General features: G+C 45.4%; 1 protein-coding gene and 1 long non-coding RNA gene across 3 annotated transcripts in view; one reads left to right on the top strand and one right to left on the bottom strand.

Annotated features, from left to right (window-relative positions):
- The window catches only part of LOC140428417 (potassium voltage-gated channel subfamily B member 1-like), a 514,844-nt gene that overhangs the window by 49,312 nt on the left and 442,108 nt on the right, over positions 1-23,424 (top strand). The gene's annotated exons all lie outside the window — the stretch shown is intronic.
- Positions 7,347-23,424, bottom strand: part of LOC140428418 (uncharacterized) — a 112,780-nt gene continuing 96,702 nt past the window's right edge. Inside the window, exon 3 of the long non-coding RNA XR_011948772.1 lies at positions 7,347-7,724. This is a non-coding gene — a long non-coding RNA (uncharacterized lncRNA). The remainder of the gene's footprint in view (positions 7,725-23,424) is intronic.

Genomic DNA, 23,424 nt, shown 5'->3' with positions numbered 1-23,424 from the left:
CCGTGAATCCCGCCCCCGCCCCCGCCGAAGTCGCCGCTCCCGGAGATTGGGCGGGGGCGGGAATCCGGCCGCGCCTGTTGGCGGGACCCCCCGCTGGATTCTCCGGCCCGGATGGGCCGAAGTCCCGCCCAGGAATTGCCTGTCCCGCCGACGTAAATCAAACCTGGTATTTACCGGCGGGACCAGGCGGCGTGGGCGGGCTCCGGGGTCCTGGGGGGGGGCGCGGGGCGCTCTGACCCCGGGGGGGTGCCCCCACGGTGGCCTGGCCCGCGATCGGGGCCCACCGATCCGCGGGCGGGCCTGTGCCGTGGGGGCACTCTTTCCCTTCCGCCTCCGCCACGGCCTCCACCATGGCGGAGGCGGAAGAGACTCTCCCACTGCGCATGCGCGGGAAACTGACAGCGGCCGCTGACGCTCCCGCGCATGCGCTGGGAAACTGACAGCGGCCGCTGACGCTCCCGCGCATGCGCCGCATTTCCGCGTCAGCTGGCGGGGCAACAAACGCCATTTCCGCCAGCTGGCGGGGCGGAAATCCCTCCGGCGTCGGCCTAGCCCCTCAATGTTGGGGCTAGGCTGCCAAAGATGCGGAGACTTCCGCACCTTTTTGCCGGCGCGATGCCCGTCTGATTGGCGCCGGCTTTGGCGCCAGTTGGCGGGCATCCCACCGTTGGGGGAGAATTTCGCCCAAGGTTTGTATATCACACACCTTCCCAGGCAGCTCTCCGGTTTTCTCCTGCTCCGCTCCCGATGGGTTAGCAGTTCCCACATTTTAACTTGCTTCCTGAAAGCTGCCTCTACATTCCAATTAAGCAAACCCATATATTTTACATACTACTTATGTATAAAGTTAACAACTACATTTTTCTTGCTTAACTTGGTGCAGAGTCCTTGATAGAGAAACATTTTTAGGACCAAGTTGAAAACCTTCTGCTCAGCTTAGAGTCCGATAAGCAACTGCTTTGTCCAGGCAAACCTGCCCCCCCCCCCCCCATTAGTTGATCAGCTGCACTCAAAGCACACAGCATTCTTTTGTCCCTTGTTCAAGAATGTGCCTTTTTTTTGGGTCCTACTCAAACAGTTACAACATTACATTAACTCTCTAGCTGCAAACAGGCAAAATGGCTTTTAATATCTGTTAGCAAAACACTTTCCCTGCAAAAATCACTGATTACCTCATTATCACAGTTCCAGCAGACATCTATCTTCATTTTAACCTAGGTTTAATAATATTACTGAGAGAACACAAACTATAAAATATGACAATTTTGCTATATTCAGCACACGGTGGGTAGCATCCCTGTCACTGAACCAGTAGCTCTGGGTTCAAATCCCACCCCAGGACCTGATGGCCAAGGAATGTGTGTTCATAATGTGGCCAAGCATGTTGAGTGTCAACCTGCAAATTCTTCAAACATTACAATAGTTGGCAGTAAGGGTGGAAGGAGCTCCTGATCAGCCATGCTTTATGTGGAGTGGTGAACCCTCAAGCTATAAGCCTCTGTTGACAGATCAGTGACTTGTTCCAAGAATATCTAGCTATGGAAGCAAATTAAGTCTGCCTTAATGCACCATTGGGTGTGGGGAGGGAATTGAAATATGTCAGCATATTAAAATGTCCCTTTTCTCCGCAAATTCTGCTACAAAAGTGGTCACATAAAGAATGGCACATGCAGACATATACACATTTTGCTTTTGTATTGAAAAATCTATTAATAGGAACTATACCCTCTAGTCTCATCTGAAATGTTAATGTCAAATAACATGTCAAATGACACCTTTTGAAAATGAGATGAATTTATCAGGAAAAATAGAAGGCAAAATGGTAGTGATCTACGGAATTGGTTTTCTTCAGATACAGAAATTCTATATATAATAAGATTGCCACCAATGATTTGTCCTTCCTGTGGAGGAGATTCTTCGACATAAATAACAGAACAATAGTAAAGTTTCTAACCTTGATGTATTTCACCTTTTTCTTTTGGATAATGATTTGCATTTCAATACAATTGTGGAGAATCCAAAAGTGCAGACAGATTTCAAATATACGAACGTTCATATTGATCAAATAAGATTTTATGAGCAGATTGTCATTTTACAATTTAGCAAATTTTAACGGCGGGAGTCATTGAATTATCTGATGAAAAGGCTGTGACTGCATGTTTTCTGATGCATTTTCCATAGATTAAGAGAATAATTTGTCATATTTGGAACTTTACACACTCGTTTTCAGATGACAGGACTCCAAGCACTCAACACTAGTCGAAGAATTGGTTCTTTAATCCTTCCTTAGTAGCCCCTAAGTTAAGTAAAATTTATGAGGCATTTCTTTCACAATGCAATAAATTGCCTTTGTGAATTACAAACAGGCAGCCAAAGAAAACTTGTATGCGCCAACAGTGGGCACTTATGTGAGTTAATTCTTGGCTTGTATACAAATGTTTAACTTTTGATCAAAATCCAAAATATAGCAAAATCCATTGTCTCCATTTATACTACTTTGATTTCATTTTGTCAGATAGCATGTGAAAGAAAATATGGATGTTGAAAACGGAATATTTATATCAGTATTTAACAATCTAATAACCTTAAATCCTGAAAACTATTGCTGACAAAGTAATGCTGGAGATTTCAGTGGATTATAATGATTCGGACCTCTGGTAATTCAGACTGATTGTGTTGCTAAATAGGAATATCCTTTACCAGTGACAGGATTAGCTGTTCCGCCACAAGGAAGTGATGTTGCAGGGAAGTTATTTCACTTAATTTGAAGCTAAGGCTAACTGATATCCATGAAGTAAGTTGCACAAAGGTATAGCTAGTGATTAAGAGCATCAAGAGCGAGTGTGTAAATCTGGAATTTGGTGAGGAAATTCGGTGCAGTGAGGGAGGAGGTGCTGTTCTGGCCTTTTATAAAAAAGGGGTGATCCAGACCAGGAGTCAGAGGCAACAGACACAAGAGCCTGAAGATGATAAGCACGTGTGCAGGTAGGTCATTGGTGAGTTTTAATTCCACTCCATCCCCCGCCCTCTAAACTGGGGCAGCAGGTTAACCAGGAGAAATAAATATTATATTAAATTTATAGCTTATCTAGTCAAACTCCATAACTATGAGTAATCATTTAGTGATATTTTAAATCTAATTAGTTAAGTATAAAGAAAATAAAGATGGCAGTATGGGTGATTTGTCACAGCTGTAGCATGTGGGTGCTGATGGATACCTGTGTGATCCACAGCTGCCACACAGCTGCAATAAGTGCCGAGCAGCACAAGGAATCTCAGCTCCACTGGAGTCCAAGCTTTGGACATTGCGATGCATTGTGTTTGACTAATTTATTAGAGTCCTTTGAGGACTTGACAAGCAGAGTGAATAAAGGGGAATTTCCAAAAGGCATTCAATAAGGTGCCACATAAATTGGTGCTGGGAGTGATATATTAGTATGCATAGAGGATTGGCGAGCCAGCATGTAACTTAGAGTTCGGAAAATTGGTCATTGTCAAGTTGGCAAACTGCAGCAAGTGGAACACCGCAGGAATTCGTGCTGTGGCATCAACTATTTAGATCTATATTTATGACTTGGATGAATGGACTTACCGAATTTTCTCAAAATTGGCTGATATGGAAATTGGTAGGAAAGCAAGTTGTGAGGAGCATACAAAGAGTCTGAAAAATGACATAGATCGGTTATGTGGGTGACCAAAAATTGGCAGATGGAATATCATGGGGAAAGTGTAAGGTTGTCTTTTTTTCAGGAAGAATAGAAAAGCAGAATATTATTTAAATAGAGAAAAACTTTGGAATGTTGCAGTACAGAGGAATCTGGGTGTCCTTGCTTATGAATCGCAAAACGTTAGCACGCAAATACAACCAATAATCAAGAAGGCAAATGGAATGTTGGCCTTTATTGGAAGGGGGTTGAAATATAAAATTAGGGAAATCTTCCTTCAATTGTACAAGGCGTTGGAGGGACCACACTCAGAGTACCTGTTTTTCTCTCCTTACTTAAAGAGGGATCTACATATGTTGGAAGCAGTTCAGAGAGGGTCAACCAGGCTGAGTCCTGGGATGAAGGCTTTGTCTTATGAGGAAAGGTTGAGCAGGTTCGGCCTATACTCATTGGAGTTGAGGAAAATGAGAGGTGATCTTATTGAAATATGTAAGATTCTAAGGGAGTTTGACAGGATGGACATGAGAAGGATGTTTCCTCTTGTGGGGGTATCTAGAACTAGGGGCACTATTTAAAAATAAAAAGTCTCTCAGTTAAGATGGAGGATTTTCTGCTCTCAGGTCTTTAGTCTTGGGAATTCTGTTCCATAGAGAGGAAGTAGAGGCAGGATCATTGAATATGTTCAAGTCTGAGTTAGGCAGATTTTTGACTGACAAGAGAGTCAAGGGCTATGGGGGGGCAGACAGGAAAGTGAAGTTAAAGGCCACAATCAGATCAGCCATGGTCTTCTTGAAAGGCTGAGCACACTCTATGGCAAAAGTGCTTCGTCCTACACCTCTTTCCGAAGGTCTAATAAATGGTGGGAGGCTTGTATCAGTGATGTTCCAAAAATGGAACAATGACTAGAAGGTTTAAGCCTATTTTGAACTTGAAACATTTTCCGAAGGCTAAATTTTGTAACCGTGCAGAATACCTGATACAGACAATTTGTGCACAGCAGCATCCTCCAAACAGCAGGGAATGGTGGAAAATACGTTAACCTGCAGTTGATCTTTTGATTGAGTGAGAAACGTTGGTACGGACAACTCTTGGCTCTTTAGTAGTGTTGCAGAGTCTTTTATTTTTATCTCAACAGGAAGATGAGGCCTAAATCCAATGTCGTAGCTGAAATTCAGCACTTTCAGCAACGCAGTTTATCACTGGTATCAGCAGGGTCAAACAAGTTGTGTCTTTACAACTTTAAAGACTAAAGCTTCAAATTTTGTAAAACATAGATTGATTTGTGTATTTACTTAAGACCATCCAAAGCATGATCACACAAGAAAGAGGATGATTAAAACATAGTGTCATGAGCAGAAGCTTTACCATATATTCACGTATATGGCAGTCCACATCTCGGGCAACTCCTCCCCCACAACAGATGCTATTGAAGAAAAGCTATCATCCTCATATGAGACAAGGTTCTACAATGTTTTCTATAAACTAAAATTCTCATCTTCATACCGGCTATCTCCCTGTATCTATCCTGCTGGACAGTCTCTGATTTATGGGGGATGGGTGCGGTTCATAAGTTGGCGTGGAGAATATGAGGTGTCTAGAGGGGTTGGAGGGGGGGGTTGGTTGGGGGCATGAGGCTGAATGAATTGACATGGGAAGGACAAGGATTGTGTGTGTGGAGGATGAGAGGATGTGAGGAGTGGAGTGCTTTTGTTTGATTTATTTATTTTAATTTAACTGGGACAAAGTCTGATAGCACAGGAGTGGGCCTCTTAAATAGTCCAACTTGGCACTTGTCAGCTCCTGTGGCTGCTTCCGAATTCATTCTGGGGGCAATGAACCTGACTCCAGTTACCTCCTGCACTCACCTCAAGCAGGCACTTCCTCCCGAGGCGGGCACGTTGACCTGGAAATTTCCCCACTCCTATTATCCACCTCACAGATGGAAATCTAGCCCAATGTAGCAGGCAGTTGATAGAAAAGAATGATGAGGTGCTGTTGCTGCTGGATGCTGCAGCGGAGAGAAACACCCCGTCTTGGCGAGCAGGAAAGGCTCCTCGCTGATTGGGGTGCCATTTTGTCCGGCAGCCCTGATCCCCCCCCCCCCCCCCCCCCCCCGCCTCCTTAAGGCCCCGCACACTCAAAACTGCCTCACTCCCTCCATCCCCCCAAGCTTGGGAAGGCACCCAGGCAACCGCCTCTCAACTTTGCAAGACCCCCTGGGCCCCACCCCTGACACTGCCAGCCTGGCACCATGGAAGATTCCCTGGCACCCTGAAAGTGCCACCTGGACACCCTGGCATTGCCAGGTAACACTGCCAGGTTGGCCAGGTGACTCTGCCAGGGTGCCAGGGGACATACCTGTCCCCGACCACCCGGGGCTCTACAATGGCCTGGGTGACGTCCCAGGTGTCTTCATCACTGGTCCACTTTTGTGGTACCCTGGCAAAGTCTCCCAGGCATGGCTGGTGAGTCTAGGGCACCGGATGAGTCCGGCATCCCGGTATTTAAATGAGCAGTAAGATTCGTTAAATACTCAGATCTGGATCTCACCCAGCGAGAGCTAGATCCAGATCACACCAGGCGGAATGAGTCAGGTGACTCGGGTGAGCTTTCGCGCCAGGCTCAGAGACCAATTTGTGGCTGATGCCTGATTCACCCTTTGCGCCCTGAGCCGGGCCACTCACAATAGGGCCAATGAATCATGCCCAATATATTGATAAATCTATGGTTCCACAGAATTGGGAAAGTTGGCTTAATGATTTATATTACCCCAACTCAAACAAGGTAACGATGGTTGCAATTAGTGTCATTCTGGTAAAGTTACTCTATCCAGATAGACAGTGAAAGAAATGGTGAAAAGCAGGCTTTGAATGGGCAATTACTGTTGTCCTTAGCAGTTCCAAAGTGGGTAGCAATGCAGTACAATCCAAAGAAGAAACATACAGTAGAGTGTGAACCACAGAAATCTGGAAAAAAGTAAAATTATGTTCTGAAACATCAAATATATCAATGTATTTATTGTCAAACTTTGTCAGGGCTGCCGGACAAAATGGATGGTACTGTCAAAACTAAGGCAAAAAAAGGTCAAAGAAGGACTCATGGACCATGAGAAAATTCTCAGTATTTTGAAGAATGATCAAACATTGCTTTGATATCAAAACTACCTGGCCTCTGCTACTTTCTCTTTACTTTCATTCTACTGAAGTTCACTGGAATGGTCAATTAATCAGTAGAGCTTTGATCTCTGCATCAACCACATTGTTTTGATTAAACCATGGAAGGATTGTCTGATTTATTTGAGCAGTTGAAATTGCTTCACAGGAAGTGATTGCAGTTAGTGTGCAGGCAGGAATGAAAAGATTGTCAAAGTTGAGGACAGGATGAATTTATAGGTGCTTGGATTTCAGGACAATAGTGTTAAATTCTGGGATTAAATCACCCTCCAAGACATAAGCACATAAATTGAAGACAGTCCTCCTGGACAGTATGGAGCATGTGTTGTACTGCCGGCGGTATCAATGTTTGGATGAGGAATTAAACCACTACCTTATTCTGTTGGCTTAGATTCCATAGAACTGTTGAATAAAAGACAGTAGTGTACTGGAGCACATTCTTCTCAATCAACATAATCAGAAAAAAATTAAATGGTCATTCATCTAAATAATTTTTGTGAGACCTTACTGAATACAAAATGGCTGCTGTATTTAACAGTATCACAATAACAACTACACAATTTGCTTAAATTACTTGTAAAGTGCTTTGAGATGTTTCTGAGAGACAATATAATAATAATTCACATTTATTCTTTCCTGAACACTATGAAGCGAGGTCAGCCGATGACAGGTTTTCTATGAGAACTGAAATACATAGGAACAGGAGCCATGCGGGGAGGCACGGTGGATAGCACTACTGCCTCATGGCACCGAGGACGTGGGTTCGATCCCAGCCACGGGTCACTGTCCATGTGGCGTTTGCATATTTTCCCCATGTCTGTGTGAGTCCCATCCCCACAAACCAAAGATGTGCAGGGTAGGTGGATTGGCCACGCTAAATTGCTCCCTAAAAAAAAAGGAAAAAAAAATAGGAGTCACTCATTCATTTCCTTGAGTTTGTTCCATTTTTTAGTGAGATCATGGTTAATCTGCACCTGAATTCCATCCATTGGCCTTGGCCTATTATACGTTAATACCTTTGTCTAGCAACAATTGATTGATTTTAGATTTAAAATTAATAGAGCTAGTTCACATTTGGAGTATTGTGTGCAGTTCTGGTCACCTCGTTATAGGAAGGATGTGGAAGCATTGGAAAGGGTGCAAAGGAGATTTACCAGGATTCTGTCTGGTTTGCAGGATAGGTCTTACGAGGAAGGGTTGAGGAAGCTAGGGCTTTTCTCTTTGGAGCGGAGGAGGATGAGAGGTGACTTAATAGAGGTTTATAAGATGATGAGGGAAATAGATAGAGTGGACGTTCAGAGACTATTTCCTCGGGTGGATGTAGCTGTTACAAGGGGACATAACTATAAGATTCAGGGTGGGAGATAAAGGAGGGATGTCCGAGGTAGGTTCTTTACTCAGAGAGTGGTTAGGGTGTGGAATGGACTGCCTGCTGTGATAGTGGAGTCGGACACTTTAGGAACTTTCAAGCGGTTATTGGATAGGCACATGGAGCACACCAGAATGACAGGGAGTGGGATAGCTTGATCTTGGTTTCGGACCTTGGCAACATTTTGGTGAATCTGCACTGCACTCTTCACAGGATAAGGCCCAATACCATAAAATACTATGGGTCACAGCAGGTTTTGTATAACTGCAGCAAAAATCTCCCTCTTTTACATTCCAGCCCCCTCGATATAAAAGATAATGGGTGGAATATTCTATGGCCGCACTGCTGCCTGCTCCCGGAAGCAAAGTCAATTCCAGATAACATGCTGGGGGAAGGCAAGCTTCGGGTTGGGCTACCATCTTTTAATGTGACAAAGGGTGGGGAGGGGAGGGGGTAATATCTTGATGGGGTGCCATGGCATTCCCCATCCACCCACCCACCCCTTCCCCACGCCCGCCTGAAGGACCTTTCTTCCCTTCCCGCCTTTTAACTAGTTTTGTGAAAAGTGAAGCCTGCCCTCCCGCCCATGCCATGGCGTGGGCAGCATAAATTCGAGTCAATTGATTTGTCAACAAATTTAATTGCCAATTAATTATTTTCTGCACATTGTTAGGCAGGGAATGATGGGAAGGCAGTGGGCTAGCCCCCTGTCATATTTCACATGCCACCCCACCCCTGCCGAAAATACACCCAGGAAGTGGCCTTAAAATCTAGCCCAACATTCCATTCAGCTTTTTAATTAATGTTTGTACCTAACTGCCATATTTTTCGTGATCTTTGTGCATGTATTCATAAATCTTGTTGCATTTCCACTGTTCCGAGTTTGTTACACCTTTAAAGAAAACTTAAATCTACCCCTTTTTGGTTCAAAATGGATGATCCCACACTTACTTGCGCTGAATGTCATCTGACGCAGTTATTTGCAGCCATTTAATCCATCAATGTCTTTGTAATTTTGTGCTCCCATCTCATTAGTTACTATACCACCTATCTTTGCATCATCAGTAAACGTGGATTATATAGCTCTCTCTATTATGCAAGTTGTTAACAATAAATAGTTAAGATCCAGTGCAAATTTTTTGTGGAACGCCACTTGTCATTTCCTTCCAATTTCAGTGAATATCGATTATCAATTTTCCCTGTGTCCCACCGCCTAGCCAATCTTATAACCAGGCCAGTAATGTGCCTTCAATTTAATTAATTTTAACCATTCGAATGTTTTGTTGACCCGAATTGAATGCCACCTGGAATCCATATAAAATGCAAGTGTAGGCATTCAACTAACATTAGTTACCTCTGGAAAAAAAAGCTCAGTTGGGTTAGGTAGACGTGACCTACCTGTTACAACTCCATGTTGGTTCACCTGAATCAGCTCAAAAATAATCCAAGTGCTCAGTCACTTTGTCCATAATTATAAATTCAATAACCTCCCTACAGCAGATGCTAGATGAACAGGCCTATAATTTATTTGTTTCCCTCATGCCTTTCTTAAATAATGTTGTCATATTTCTAATTTTCCAAACCAAATGGATAATTGCCAAATCGAGGGACGGTGTCATTGATCCGAGCCCGGGAAAACAAGGAAAACAAAGGAGAGGAGAGGCGTTTGCAAAATTAGAAAAAATGCCAGTTTCAGAAGCCATGCATAATTCTTCCAACAAACACACAGCCAATAAACTGACCATTCCTGACTGAGCAGTAATGGAGGCTCCAAGGAAACAACATAAACAATTGAATCTTCGCTCTTTGGAAAAGGATAGGGGAGCAAAGACTAGGTGGAAACAGTTTCAAGTGTTTAAGCACGCCACAGCAAGATTCTGAGATTGAAATATTAATGTCCACCAATTCTGACTTTTATTTTGTAAAAAGTACAACATCTACTATCAATTATTTTACAAATCATTGGGAAGCGCACTACCCTGCCTACCCTAAAATGGTTGCGGCCCAGTTTTCAAGCTTTCACTCCAAATCTTTTATCTATCTGGTGAACAGTAGTGGCCCCAATATAGATTTCTGAAGTACACCACTGCCCACGTTCTACTAGCCTGAGAAAATTTCCTTTCTTTCGACCCTCCGTTTTCTTCTTTCTATCCATTTTGCAATTCATCTGACTATCTGGTATCTGACTTCATTCACCCTGATCTTTGTCATGGGTCCAGCTGAGGTTGCTGCTGTTTATGATTTTTAATTAAAAATCACTATGAAAAAGAGTGCATGAACATTGGGTAAAGACATTATCAGGTTTATCTGATCACCCCCCCCCCCCTCACACACACATTTGCTGACATCACTCTCTCGCCTTAATAATGTAAGTGGTCACTTGGATGGCACGTGTTTTACAATGGAGTTATAATGGAATGTATATTTCTGAGATTCTTTATATTCCATGATCAATTTACTAAAATGTTTGTAGATTTACATCCATAGTATCCGTACAGTGCAGAAGGAGACCTCTTGACCAATCAAGCCTGTATGACCCTCCCAAAGTACACTCGACCGAAGATCTTTCCCCATCCTGTGCCGGTAACCCCATAACCCAACATAACCTACACATCTTTGGACTATTAAACAAAACCTGCTGCTCTTTTATAAACTCAGATACAGAACATATATCTGGGGGACATGCTGCAGGCAAGTTAGAGACTTCAGTGCACAGGACTTCGTGTTCCAGTGCAATTCACAACAGATTTGCTTAATTAGGGATGAATTATTAATTAGGAAGGTAAGTTTTCATTTGTTTCTGGCAAGGGCAAAGTATGCAAGGAACTATAAGGGAAGGACATGGGGAGAGAGAAAGCTAATGGAACTGAAAAGGAAGAATGCTATATCCAGGCACTAAAAGCATTGAACTATCCAGTTTGTGCAGGCATTTTCACTTTCTCATTCATCAGCAATATACTTATAAGCATTACTGTTTCTTGAAAAGAGATACCTGACATTTCCTTGTGCTGAACTGTAGGAATGATTTTAAAAAACTAATTGTCACAAGTGATTATTGTGCAGATGGCAGCACTTGGCATATATCAATATTTCAGCAGGTACCAACTAATAGAGAGACAATAAAACAGATATTGCTGAGCAACATCTGGTGTCATTTCAACAGCTTGTTCCCTTGACTTTGGAATTCTTTCAAGATAACTAATATTGTTTTCTAGGAAAAGGAAGTATTAATTATTTACGGAAATGCCAATTAGACATGACTGGATTTTGAAAACTTCCCTCAATATTTTGCATTGTGTTTCTGTCAAACACTAATTTAGGGGGTAATTCTCCAAAATGGAGACCAAGTGTTCGCGGTGACGGATCGCTTTTCCCCACCCCACAGGCCCCCCCACCCCGACCCTTCATGCAGACCCTTCACGCAGAGTTCCCGCCGGCAGCGACCAAGGGTGAACGGCGCCGGCGAGACTCTGTCGTATCCACGCGGCCGCTCGGCCCATCCAGGCTGGAGAATCGGCGTCCCTGCCGATTCCAGCGGCCCGTGGCCGGCGCCGCATCAAACGCACCGGCGCAAATGACACCCAATTCCCCGCACCTTGGAGAATCGTACGCTGCCGTTGGCCGCGGCAGCGATTCTCCCGCCTGGAGCGGGGCTCGGAGAACCGCCCCCGTATTTTTTTCTTATTTCAAGTATTTCATTTTCAGTTTAAATTCCTATTATCACCAGTGTAAATGTTAATGTATTCTGTGGTGGAACTCAATTTCTCGAGCAAGAAACACAGGTCAGGAACTATTCTTAAATCACCATTTTATTATACTTCAGAATATTTTGAACTTTCAGACAATACTTTAAAAACCTGAACAAAAAACAGACTGTTAAAATGGCCACTGCCAATCGTGTGACCTCTGGCAGTATCAGCTTCAGACAGTCCTGAAACTCATGCAAATTCTTAATTACTCTACATATTCACAGCCATCTGAGAAATTCACATATCCCTTTGTTTAGGGATAAAACATCAACAAAAGTACTAGCATCCGAGCCAGCTGGTCTCTGTAGTTCATAATGGACAATAGATACATAAAAACCAATGGATATTGGATTAATGTGATTGCCCCTGCACCCACTCTCCCACATCAGCCTCCCATTGCAATATGAATGGATCAATCTATCTGCTGCTCAACTTCCATCTGCGCACCCATATGGACTTTGCTCCCTGAGCAAGATCTACCTGCAGCCATCCTGGCCCGGATTCTCCGATCCCTCGCCGGGTCGTGGGGGTCGTGAGAATTGTGCCACGCGGCTCCGACGCCAGCCTGCCAATTCTCCAACGCCTATTCTTGGGCGCCCGCAGCATCGCTGCCGCGCTGGTCGGGGGCCGTTGAGAGCACACCCCCCCCCCCCCCGGCGATTCTGCGTACCTCGACGGACCGAGTGCCCGCCGAATTGGGCCGAGACCTGCCGGTGTAGGTTACATATGGTCCTATCCGGCGGGACCTTGGAGTTCTGGCTGCGGGGGCCGTCCTGGTTGGGGGCAGTGGGAGGAGCGGGGGGATCCAACTCCGGGAGGGGCCTCCACAGTGGCCTGGCCCGCGATCGGGGCCTATCAATCGGCGGGTGGTCTATTTCCGTGGGGGGCCTATGTTCCTCCGTGCCGGACCGCTGTAGGGCTCCGCCATATTGCCCGGGGGCCGTGCGGAGACGGGAACCCACGCACATGCGTGAACTCGCACCAGATGTGGCGCGCATGCGCGAACTCGCGCCGGTCCTGGTGCGCCGGCTTTTGAGCGCCAGAGCTGCAGAAACCACTCCGGCGCAGTACTAGCCCCCTAGGAAGGGGTGAATACCTGGCCACGGAGGCACGCAGACGCCGGAGTGGCTCGCGCCGCTTTTGACGCCGGCGTCAGAACTTGGCTGTGGGAGCGACGAATCCCAGCCCCTTTGTATTCAGCAAAGGAAAACATGGGAAATCATAAACAAGTTCCATTTGACAAATCCCATCTTTTGAAAAGCTTTGAACTGCCACATTTAAAAAAAAAATTTAAAGTACACAGTTATTTTTTTTCCAATTACAGGGCAATTTAGCGTGGTCAATCCACCTACCCTGCACATCTTTGGGTTGTGAGGGTGAAACTGCTACATTGAAGTGGTCCTTGTTAAACAGCTTCGGGCCGGCCAGGGGCCTGTACAGCAACCTCCACTGCTTGGGTCTCAGTACTAACCCCTTACGCGCTTGTGGAAAGACATAATTCATGGGCGAGTTTCTCTGGCTTCCCCGCAGCATGTTTCCCAGTGGCAGGAGGGAGCCTGCCACTGGCCAGTGGTGGGATCTCCCTCCCCACCCCTTGTCAATGGGAATTCCCATTGAATCCACTGCATGCTACTGGAACCCCCCCCCGCTGACAGTGGGATTTCCTATTGAATCCACTATGAGCTGCTGGGAATCCCGCAGTGGGGGGGTGCCGTAGGCGGGACCATAAGATCCCGCTGGCATGAACAGCCAGAAGATCTCACCCTGTGTTGCACATTACCGATGACTGTCCCCCCTGTAGATTAAGAAATGGACTAACTACCTTAAACTCAGCAAATGAGGAGGCTATTGCTTGGCTACTTGCAGATGCTGTTCCACAAGAGATCAGCTAATGTATTAGTAAGACTGTTTACCGGGCCTGTAACATATAGCTCAATACCAGAGTGGAATTACCCACCAATTCAAGGGAGGGGTTAACTGCCCAAATATTGAAACAGTTCCGCAATGTATATCTTATAGAATGTTAGCTTTGCTCTACATAATTCACAACAACAGTAGCTGCTATTTAGATGCAGTCTATATCCAGTAATGATTCGACTAATTTCTACCACTCACCCTCATGTTACACTTACACATTCAGAGTACAAAGGTAAAGAATGGGGTAATTTTAGGAAATGCTGCCCAGGAGATGGAAGATAGCAATGCAATGTTTTAATATTTTCTTTCTGTACACATTTTAATATTCAAATACTGCACAACAACTGTACACATTCCTATTACAAAGTCCATTTGTAAAATTCCAAAACATTTGCATCTGTTTCCAAAGTTACTCTCCTGTGTTTAGTTTAATTATTGATCAAGGATCTGCAGACTGTAAAGCAAGACGACCAGGGTGCTAAACTCATGTTCGTAAACACCCTTTCCATGTTCTGCCAAACTTCTGTTAAGGGAGGTGTACCAGCTGTGATACAGGATGTTTGTCATTGTCTGATTTAAGGAATTCACTATATAGCGTCAAGTGAAGAGGGAGCTTTGGACTTCAATATCTGTGGATTTTGTCCTTAAATAATTCCATACTATATGCCACCATTACCTCTCCAAGCACATTCACACCCTCTGTATAAATTAGGTAGATAACAACTGCCTGTTCTGTTACCTGAAGTGTCTGTAGAAAGGTTGAACATATTTCCGGAGTTTCATTTATTTGTCTAAGGATCTTGTCCAAAACTCATTTTTACAGCATGTTGAGTCACTTATGTTATCATAAGAGAGCATTGGGTGATGTATCATGAAATGCAGGAAGGGTTTTCAGGCTGATGGGATTTAAAGGTGGTATAGAGGGTTGCACTTTTTATATCCTCAAGTGGAGTTCATACTTGACCAGTTCGGGGAGCAACTTACCAAAGGAAATAGGTTAGAGAGTGAGAAAATTTCAAATTCTTCGGCAAAATTCTCTGCCTCAAGCTGCCGGTAGTGAAGTTACTGATGAGGCAGAGAATCCAGTGTCGTGAAGAAAATGGGACTGGCGTTTCCGCTGCTTCAGCCCCCCCGCTGGCATCGGGATCGAGGTTTGCGCCCCATTTAGTGGGCTGGGAACCATGATATTCGCCAGTCCTCTGGGCTGGATATCACGGGGACGAGAATCACTGCTGGTCCTGACAAGCGTGGCCCTGACGCGATGGACGTCACGGTGGGCCAAGGGGGTAACTTTTTAAGGGAGTTGCAATGCAAGACTTGACAGCTCCTGGACCACTTCAAACAGAGTTAAGAGCTGTCAATTTCTAGATGACCACTTCAAAATCACTCAACCATGGAGGGAGGTAATTGAAAATCACTCAATTCTGCTTGAAGTGGTCCAGGAGTTGTCAATCAAAGATCATGTTTATAAACATTGTGACTAGAGCACTTCAGAGTCATTCAACAGTAAAGGAAGATGAATGGAACAATGCTGACATCTGTGGTGTTTGGAAGTTGTCAATCACATAGTAACATTATTTGACTACCTCTGACTGGACTGCTCTCTAGCTTCCAGACAGGGGTCTCTCTTATGTGGGAAACATCCTGACAGGAGTCTGTTTTCTGGGGAACTTCCTGCCAGGGGTCTCTTTTCTGGAGGGGTCTGTGGGGCGCTCTCCATATTTAGGGGGTCTCTTTATTTAGGGGGATCTCAGGGGGGGTCTCTTTATTTAGGGGTCTCTGTGGTGGGAGGTATCTTTATTTAGGGGTCTCTGGGGGGGGGGATTGGGTTACCCCCATACTGAGGGCGAGGAGTGGGACCCAGAAATACCAACAGTAGGGGGTTGAATTGCGCTATGGAGCGGTGGGGTTGCCTGCCGTGGGACCTTGCTTTTGGATCGCCTGCTCAAAATGGAATCCCTTGCAATCCTCGCCATGCAAAAATTTGCATGGTAATCGCTTGGGAGCGTTCAGCTCCGGCATGTGAACATAGTCTCCCAAACGGAGAATTTCAGCATTAATGTTGATGTATGTCCAATTGAAGCTTGCAAACTTATCATTGATTAGATTTGTCATACCTTTCTGCAAAAGACCTCCTTACAGTTGAGCAGTTTAGTACATTTGCAGGGCATTTGCATCATTTATATGGGGAGTTTTCGGTCCTTGCCTTCGCTGGGCAGATATTGTTACATCAGGATGCCGGTTGGGATCATATCGGCGTCAGAAGTGTCCCACAGGATCATGAAACAAATGATGGAAGGCATTGAAGGTGTTTGCGTCTATGTGACGACATAATAATTTGGTCCACCCGCAAGAGCATATCAGTTGCCTCCAACGCGTGTTCAAACGCATACGGGAGCAGGGCCTACGCCTCAACAGAGCCAAATGCTTCTTCGGCCAGACGCAACTCAAACTCCTAGTTGGGTGTGCGGCCGGATGCGGACAAGGTGGCTGCCATCACAGCCATGAAAAAGCCAGAGGACAAGAAGGCGGTCCTCCGATTTCTGGGCATGGTCAACTTCCTAGGGAAGTTCATCCCTAACCGCGCCTCTCATACCACAGCTCTCAGGAACCTGGTCAGGAAGACAACAGACTTCCAATGGCTTCCTGCCCACGAGCGCGAATGGACAGAACTTAAAATCAAACTTACCACGGCCCCGGTATGGGCCTTTTTTGATCCAGCGAAAGAGACAAATATTTCGACCGATGCCAGCCAATCTGGCATTGGGGCAGTGCTCCTGCAATGCAATGAGGCCTCATCATGGGCCCCCGTTGCATATGTGTCACGCGCCATAATCCCACGGAACAGCGCTACGCGCAGATAGAAAAGGAGTGCCTGGGCCCTTTGACCGGTGTCGTCAAGTTTCATGATTATGTGTACGGCCTTCCCCAATTCACCATCGAGACCGACCATCACCCGCTGGTCAACATAATACAAAAAGACTTGAACGACATGACGCCTCGCCTCCAGCGTATTCTGCTCAAACTCCGGCGATACGACTTCCAGCTCGGAGACACCCCGGGCAAAGACCTGATCATAGCCGACGCTCTGTCCAGGGCAGTCAACACCCCGTGTGACCCCGTGGGATTCGTCTGCCAGGTTGACGCCCATGTGGCATTCGTGGCCTCCAATCTACCAGCCACGGATGAACGCCTCATCCAAATTCACCATGAGACTGCGGCTGACCCCCTGCTACAGCGTGTCATGCGCCATCTAACAGACGGGTGGCTCAAGGGCCAATGCCCGCAGTTCTACAACATCAGAGACAATCTGGCGGTAGTCAATGGTGTCCTCCTGAAGCTGGACCGCATTGTTATCCCGCACAGCATGCGCCAGCTTGTCTTGGTACAGCTACCCGAGGGCCATCTTGGCATGGATAAGTGCCGCCGAAGGGTCCGAGAGGCAGTGTACTGGCCCGGCATCAATGACGACATCGCCAACACAGTGCTCAACTGCCCCACCTGTCAGCGGTTCCAGCTGGTCCAACCACGTGAGACCCTACAGCCCCATGAGTTGGTCACGTCCCCTTGGTCCAAGGTCGGCATCGACCTGTTCCACGCGCTGGGCAGGGACTATGTTCTGATTATAGAATATTTTTCAAACTACCCGGAGGTGGTATGTTTGCACGACATCACATTGTCTGCAGTTGTCCGTGCCTGTAAGGACACCTTTGCTCGTCACGGCATCCCACTCACTGTGATGTCGGACAATGGCCCCTGCTTCGCAAGCCAGGAATGGTCCAACTTTGCCAGGAGGTACAACTTTGTGCATGTGACATCCAGTCCCCTGTACCCCCAATCCAATGGCAAAGCAGAGAAGGGCGTCCACATAGTCAAAAGGCTCCTCTGCAAGGCTGCCGATGCGGGATCCGACTTCTACCTCGCCCTGCTGGCCTATCGCTCGGCCCCACTGTCCACTGGCCTGTCGCAAGCCCAGCTGCTCATGGGTCACACCCTGAGGACGATGGTGCCGTCCATTCACGCCCCAGACCTCGACCACGTTCCGGACCTTCAACGAATGCAACTGTCTCGTGCACAACACAAGGTGGCTCATGACTCCCGTGCAGCTGATCTCCCTGCTCTGGCTCCAGATGACAACGTCTGCATGCATCTTCTGGATGGTGGCTGGTCTGCAACTGCTGTGGTTCTTCGGCAGGTGGCTCCCCGCTCGTTCCTGGTTCGTCTTCTGGATGGTTCCATTCTGCACTGTAATCAATATGCCCTTCGTCTCGTTCCGTGCTCGCTACATGATCCTCCGCCAGTGCCACGCCCTCCTGTTGTCCCTGACATGGACTATGCAGAGATTCCGGTTAATCTGCATCCTCCTCACTCTGACGCAGTCCTGCCTGTTCCTCAGCCGGTGGCTCCTGACCCACCCTTGAGGCGGTCAACCAGAATTTGTCACCCACCTCAGAGACTTAATTTGTGAACTTTGTGCACTAATGGACTCTCTTGTCTGTTCTGTTCTTCCGTTTAATCGTTCAAGTGGTTTGTATATAGTGTTCATCTCGTTATTTGTGTGACACACTGTTTTTTCTGCACCAGGCACCTTCCCATGTAAATAGCTTAGTTTTATGTACATAGTCCTGTAAATATTTTGCACACACGTAGTCAGGAACATTCACCACACACTATTTATTGTCACGCAGGCACATTTTTTTATATAAAAGGGGATGTCATAATATACACCGGTATATCATGGTGCAGACACACACTGATGGACACACAGTGGGACCAATCAACATACACAACACCGCAGCCAATCACCAGTGAGAGCACACGCACTATAAAGACAGGGGGCATCTGAGTTCCCGCTCATTCGAGTAGCAGCTAGCTAGGAGCACAGAGCTCACAGCCTGCAACACAGACATTCACCATGTGCTGAGTGCATCAACTGGTTAGGCCAAGGCAAAGGTCGTTAGTTAAAGCTAATATCGTATTTACCCACAGTTCAAGTATGTTTAAATAGTTAAGCTTTTAATAAAGTAGTGTTGCACTACTTCAAGCGTTGGTGACCTGTATGTGATCCAGAACACCCAACACATCAGTATTGTTTGAAATATTAGTGTGTTGCTTCTGGAGAGATCCAATTTAACTCAAATTTTAATTTTCTTCAGTTGGGGAGCAACACAATATTGCCATAATTTCAAAACTTTTATACATTGTGTTACTAAGAGGACTGTGAGCCTTCACGCTTTGCCAACTTTAGCTCCTTAGTTTTTAACCTCTGCAGATCACATTTCATCATTTATCTTAATTTGGCTCTGTTCAAGTATGTTCTACTCTGCTGTGTTCTTAGTGAATAACTGTTCCAACAAATTATGATGTAGTTTGCATACAACCAAGTTTCCTCCTTCCCTATCCTCTCACAGGAAATACTACATCAACCTTTCAATTACTTCAGCCTGGAACAAGTGTGTTTGTTTTTACCTCATGACCATCTTCGTACAAGATGAAATTTGAAAAACCTGTGGTTGTGGTCTGGTAGCCGAGGAATAAAACGCATCTTAATTTTCTCGTGGATGTTTTTGCTGTTCCTCCTCCAATTAAGCAGCCCTCCCCCAATTCACAGAGTTGTTAGTTCAAGCACAAGTTATGCAAGTCACTGGCAGTTTATGCTGCGTCCTTTTGACCAAGTTCTAAAATGGAATTATTTACGTCTCGTGCATATTTCTTGCTGAAACTACCAAAAATGGCAAACTACACAGTGGCATGTTAAAGGCGCTAATACTATAGGGTGATTTATGACTGGTAGAAACATTTGGCTGTTCTGTACATTAGCCAGTGTTCCTTTACAATTATACATGGAAAGTTTTGTTATTTTTCTCCTCAGCAGCGTGGTAGGAAACACTTACAGGGGGTGACCAAAGGATCGCAGTAGCAGATGGCAGTTAACCTGATTTCCCATGCCTTTCGGTTTAGTAATTCACCTCCAACTGCTGGTGTCTGGCATTGCCAAGCGCCTGGGGTTTGCGGTCAATGCGCAGCCAGGGCACTCGCACCTGACCACAAAATTAAGTCCTAGTGAGAGATCAAAGAGCCTCTCTAGCAAGGATTTCACCACCAACGTTGTGCAGTGGTACTGCAACTGACTGCAGCGTTCTCTACTGGGCATTCACAGTGAACAGCTGGAGTGTCATCAGGCTGTCCAATCACATTACAGGCACTCAAACAGGAAACAAAGAGCAGTAAAACAAAATTTGTCTCAAAAAAATTGTCATGGAGCCAATCAACGTTTAGGGCATACACATGGGATGAAGGTAAAAGATAAAATATTCACTTCTTTTGATTTTTCAAAAATTATCTTAAAAATCTACTAACTGGTTATTTAACAGCCCCCCACAATTATAAAGTAATCTTTTTCAGGGTAGTTCTGATGCTCATCAAATTTTAATAATCACATGACGATTAAAGACTCAGTTACACCTGATTCATCAAGGTGCAACCCTATATGGGATTTCTACTATTTAGCCTCCCCTCTGATCCAGCAATTGGGGAGCAAGAATGTTGAAATTCTCTCCAATTTACGCGCGACATGGTGGCGCAGTGGTTAGTAAAGCTCCCTTAGGGCAATGAGGATACGGGTTTGATCCCGGCCCCAGGTCACTGTCCTTGTGGAGTTTGCACATTCTCCCCATGTTTGCGTGGGTTTCGCCCCCCACAACCCAAAGATGTGCAGGTTAGGTGGATTGGCCACGCTAAATTGCAGTTACATTGGGAATTTTTTTTTAAATTCTCTTTGATTTCCATGATTGCTGGCTTTGGGGGGAGGCTGTTGGAGGGCAGGGGTGAAGGTGGGGGGTTGCTGTTTGTAGTGCCGCCTACGTCAAAGCCATGAAAATCAGATCGCAACCTCTGGAGGTCCACCCTAATCTGCACATGCTTGACCTCCTGATGTTCTGCCAGTTTCAGAATGGTAATGATGATGAGCACTGACAATTTGCTATCAAATCTACCCTCCATCATGAAAAAATCAGCCCAATATCTTTGATGTTTACATAACTCCTCTTTAGTTTCCCAATAATTCCCTCGAATGATTTGACTTACAGAACATTTCTGCAGCCAGTTGAAAGGACAGTTTTAATTTCTTATTTGTTGACAGGATTTTTAGCATTTATAAACTGCTCTATTAAATTTCTGAGGGCTTCCCATTATTAAGCCAATGTGTTTTACTCTTAATTGCCCTCTAAAGTTACCCCGCAAACCACTTACTTGTCTCAAATCACTACAAAGGGCACTAATGTTGTCATAGTCTACCTTCGTTGTATGATTTAAGAGTGGTTTGAGGAAGTGGCCCTTCTTGAGTCACTGTCTCATCAGGGTGATTTGGAATGGCCAATAAAAGATGGTCTGGCCAGCATGCTTACATTGCAACAAATAATTTTTTTCAAGGTTATTAGCACAGATACTCAATTAGAGGCATTAACAAATGGATGTGATGAACTTCACATGGTCTGTTAAACATGTACAATCATAGAATGGTTATAACACAAAAGGAGGCCATTCTGCCTGTCGTGTCCGTGCTGGGACTCTGAAAGAGCAACGTTTGTATGTTCGCACAGAATGCTTACAATATCTGTGAAAATGGTCCTAAAATTTCGTTTCATTATTTAGAAATCAATTTTGTCTAACTTTGATGACTGATTGTCAGTCAGTTTTCCAATTAGAACTTGCCTTTATAAAATTCTGGAGCAGATCATTCTTTCTCCGATTCAGCCTTTTAAACATTCACTGTCGTAGCAGAGGGAATGATGGTTGCCATAGTAATTGGATTTATTTTCCAAAGATGTTATTTTATATTTAGTACCAGTCCATTGGGGCTTATCCAGGTTCAAACTAATCTCACTGTCTGAAACAAATGCGGTATTTGTGTGAAAATGTACAATGCCAACCCCAAGTCTCCCTCACTTCCCAGCAGTGCCAAATTAAAGGAACAACCTCTTGGCATTTGCATGCCCAGGACCAAACAACTTCTCTTCATGAGCTGCAGAATTCCGAGACACCAACAAAGCAGCAAGACATAAACACACACTCTCCCAGTGTTCCCAAATGCCAGGACCTCCCTCCCAAATTGTAGGATGAAGCCATACTTCAAAACCCTAAATTCCCTCTTGTCATGGTGATTGCCGAGAGCCCTCAGTTTTTCTTCATTGTCTCATAGGGCCCAAATTGGAGCTGCAACCAATTTCTTTTAACTCACAGCATATCTCAGTGCTTCCAACCTTCCCGCCACGCTGAATACTGACACACCTCATACTTAATGCTCTTCCACCCAAACGATACCTGAACAGGCGCCGGAATGTGGCGACTAGGGGCTTTTCACAGTAACTTCATTGAAGTCTACTTGTGACAATAAGTGATTATTATTATTATTATACTATTGCCAACCACTGTAGGCCAACCCCAATACAACTGAATGCTCCCAAGTTCTGGAGACTTACATGTTAAAGCTATGAGTGCTGCCAGACTATTTAGCCTCATCTCTGATCCAGCTCTCTGGATAGTTTCTCCTTCCCTAAATTGAGAGGGCCGACCCACAGATTAGTCAAGCAACAGCCTGACATATTCATACTCCCAGACACATAACCTCCAGCCAACGGCCCAGACTCCACCGCTTCCCCTGGATAAGTCCTTTCCAACCAGCAGGACGGATTCACCAGTAATGGCAGCACTGTGGTTTAGAGTCAGGAGGGAATGAACTTTAGAGTGGCTTCACAGTGCCAGGGTCCCAGGTTTGATTCCCTGCTGGGTCATTGTCTGTACGGAGTCTGCACGTTCTCCCCGTGTCTGCGTGGGTTTCCTCCGGGTGCTCCGGTTTCCTCCCACAGTCCAAAGACGTGCAGGTTAGGTGGATTGGCCATGTTAAATTGCCCTTAGTGTCCAAATCCTACCAACTGTCCTGGCTTGACACAATTCACACCTCTTTAACCTGGGGTTACCCCATCTCTGGATCTGTAAAGATTTAATCACCTGTTAATGGTCGCATTCCAAGCATTGTTTGGCATCTTTGAATCTGGCTATATATGTGTTTCTGGAACATACCTCTTCATTCACCTGAGGAAGGAGCAGTGCTCCGAAAGCTAGTGACATCGAAACAAACCTGTTGGACTTTAACCTGGTGTTGTAAGACTTTGTACGGTCCAAAAAGGTTAAGAGGGGTTATTGGGTTACGGGGATAAGGTGGAAGTGAGGGCTTAAGTGGGTCGGTGCGGACTCGATGGTCCGAATGGCCTCCTTCTGCACTGTATGTTCTATGTTCTATGACCAGCCATTGGGATATGATAGATAAAGTCAGTTTTGGCCAAAACAAGACTGAACTGCTTTGCCGTCGTTAATCATACCAAGGACCAAGTCAACACGCGACCAGTCTCATCCAAATGGCAACATGTGCATTCAATGGCTTGGTAATTATGGCGCCTGAAATTGTCTACAGGCATAATTATTTTGTCAATCACTTCATTGAACTATATTCCAGTCAGGTTAAATGGATTATCTTGGAAATCTGGGTTGTA

The sequence above is a fragment of the Scyliorhinus torazame genome, chromosome 8 (assembly GCF_047496885.1).
Source record: "Scyliorhinus torazame isolate Kashiwa2021f chromosome 8, sScyTor2.1, whole genome shotgun sequence".
NCBI lineage: Eukaryota > Metazoa > Chordata > Chondrichthyes > Carcharhiniformes > Scyliorhinidae > Scyliorhinus > Scyliorhinus torazame.
This window is presented reverse-complemented; position numbering and strand designations above follow the sequence as displayed.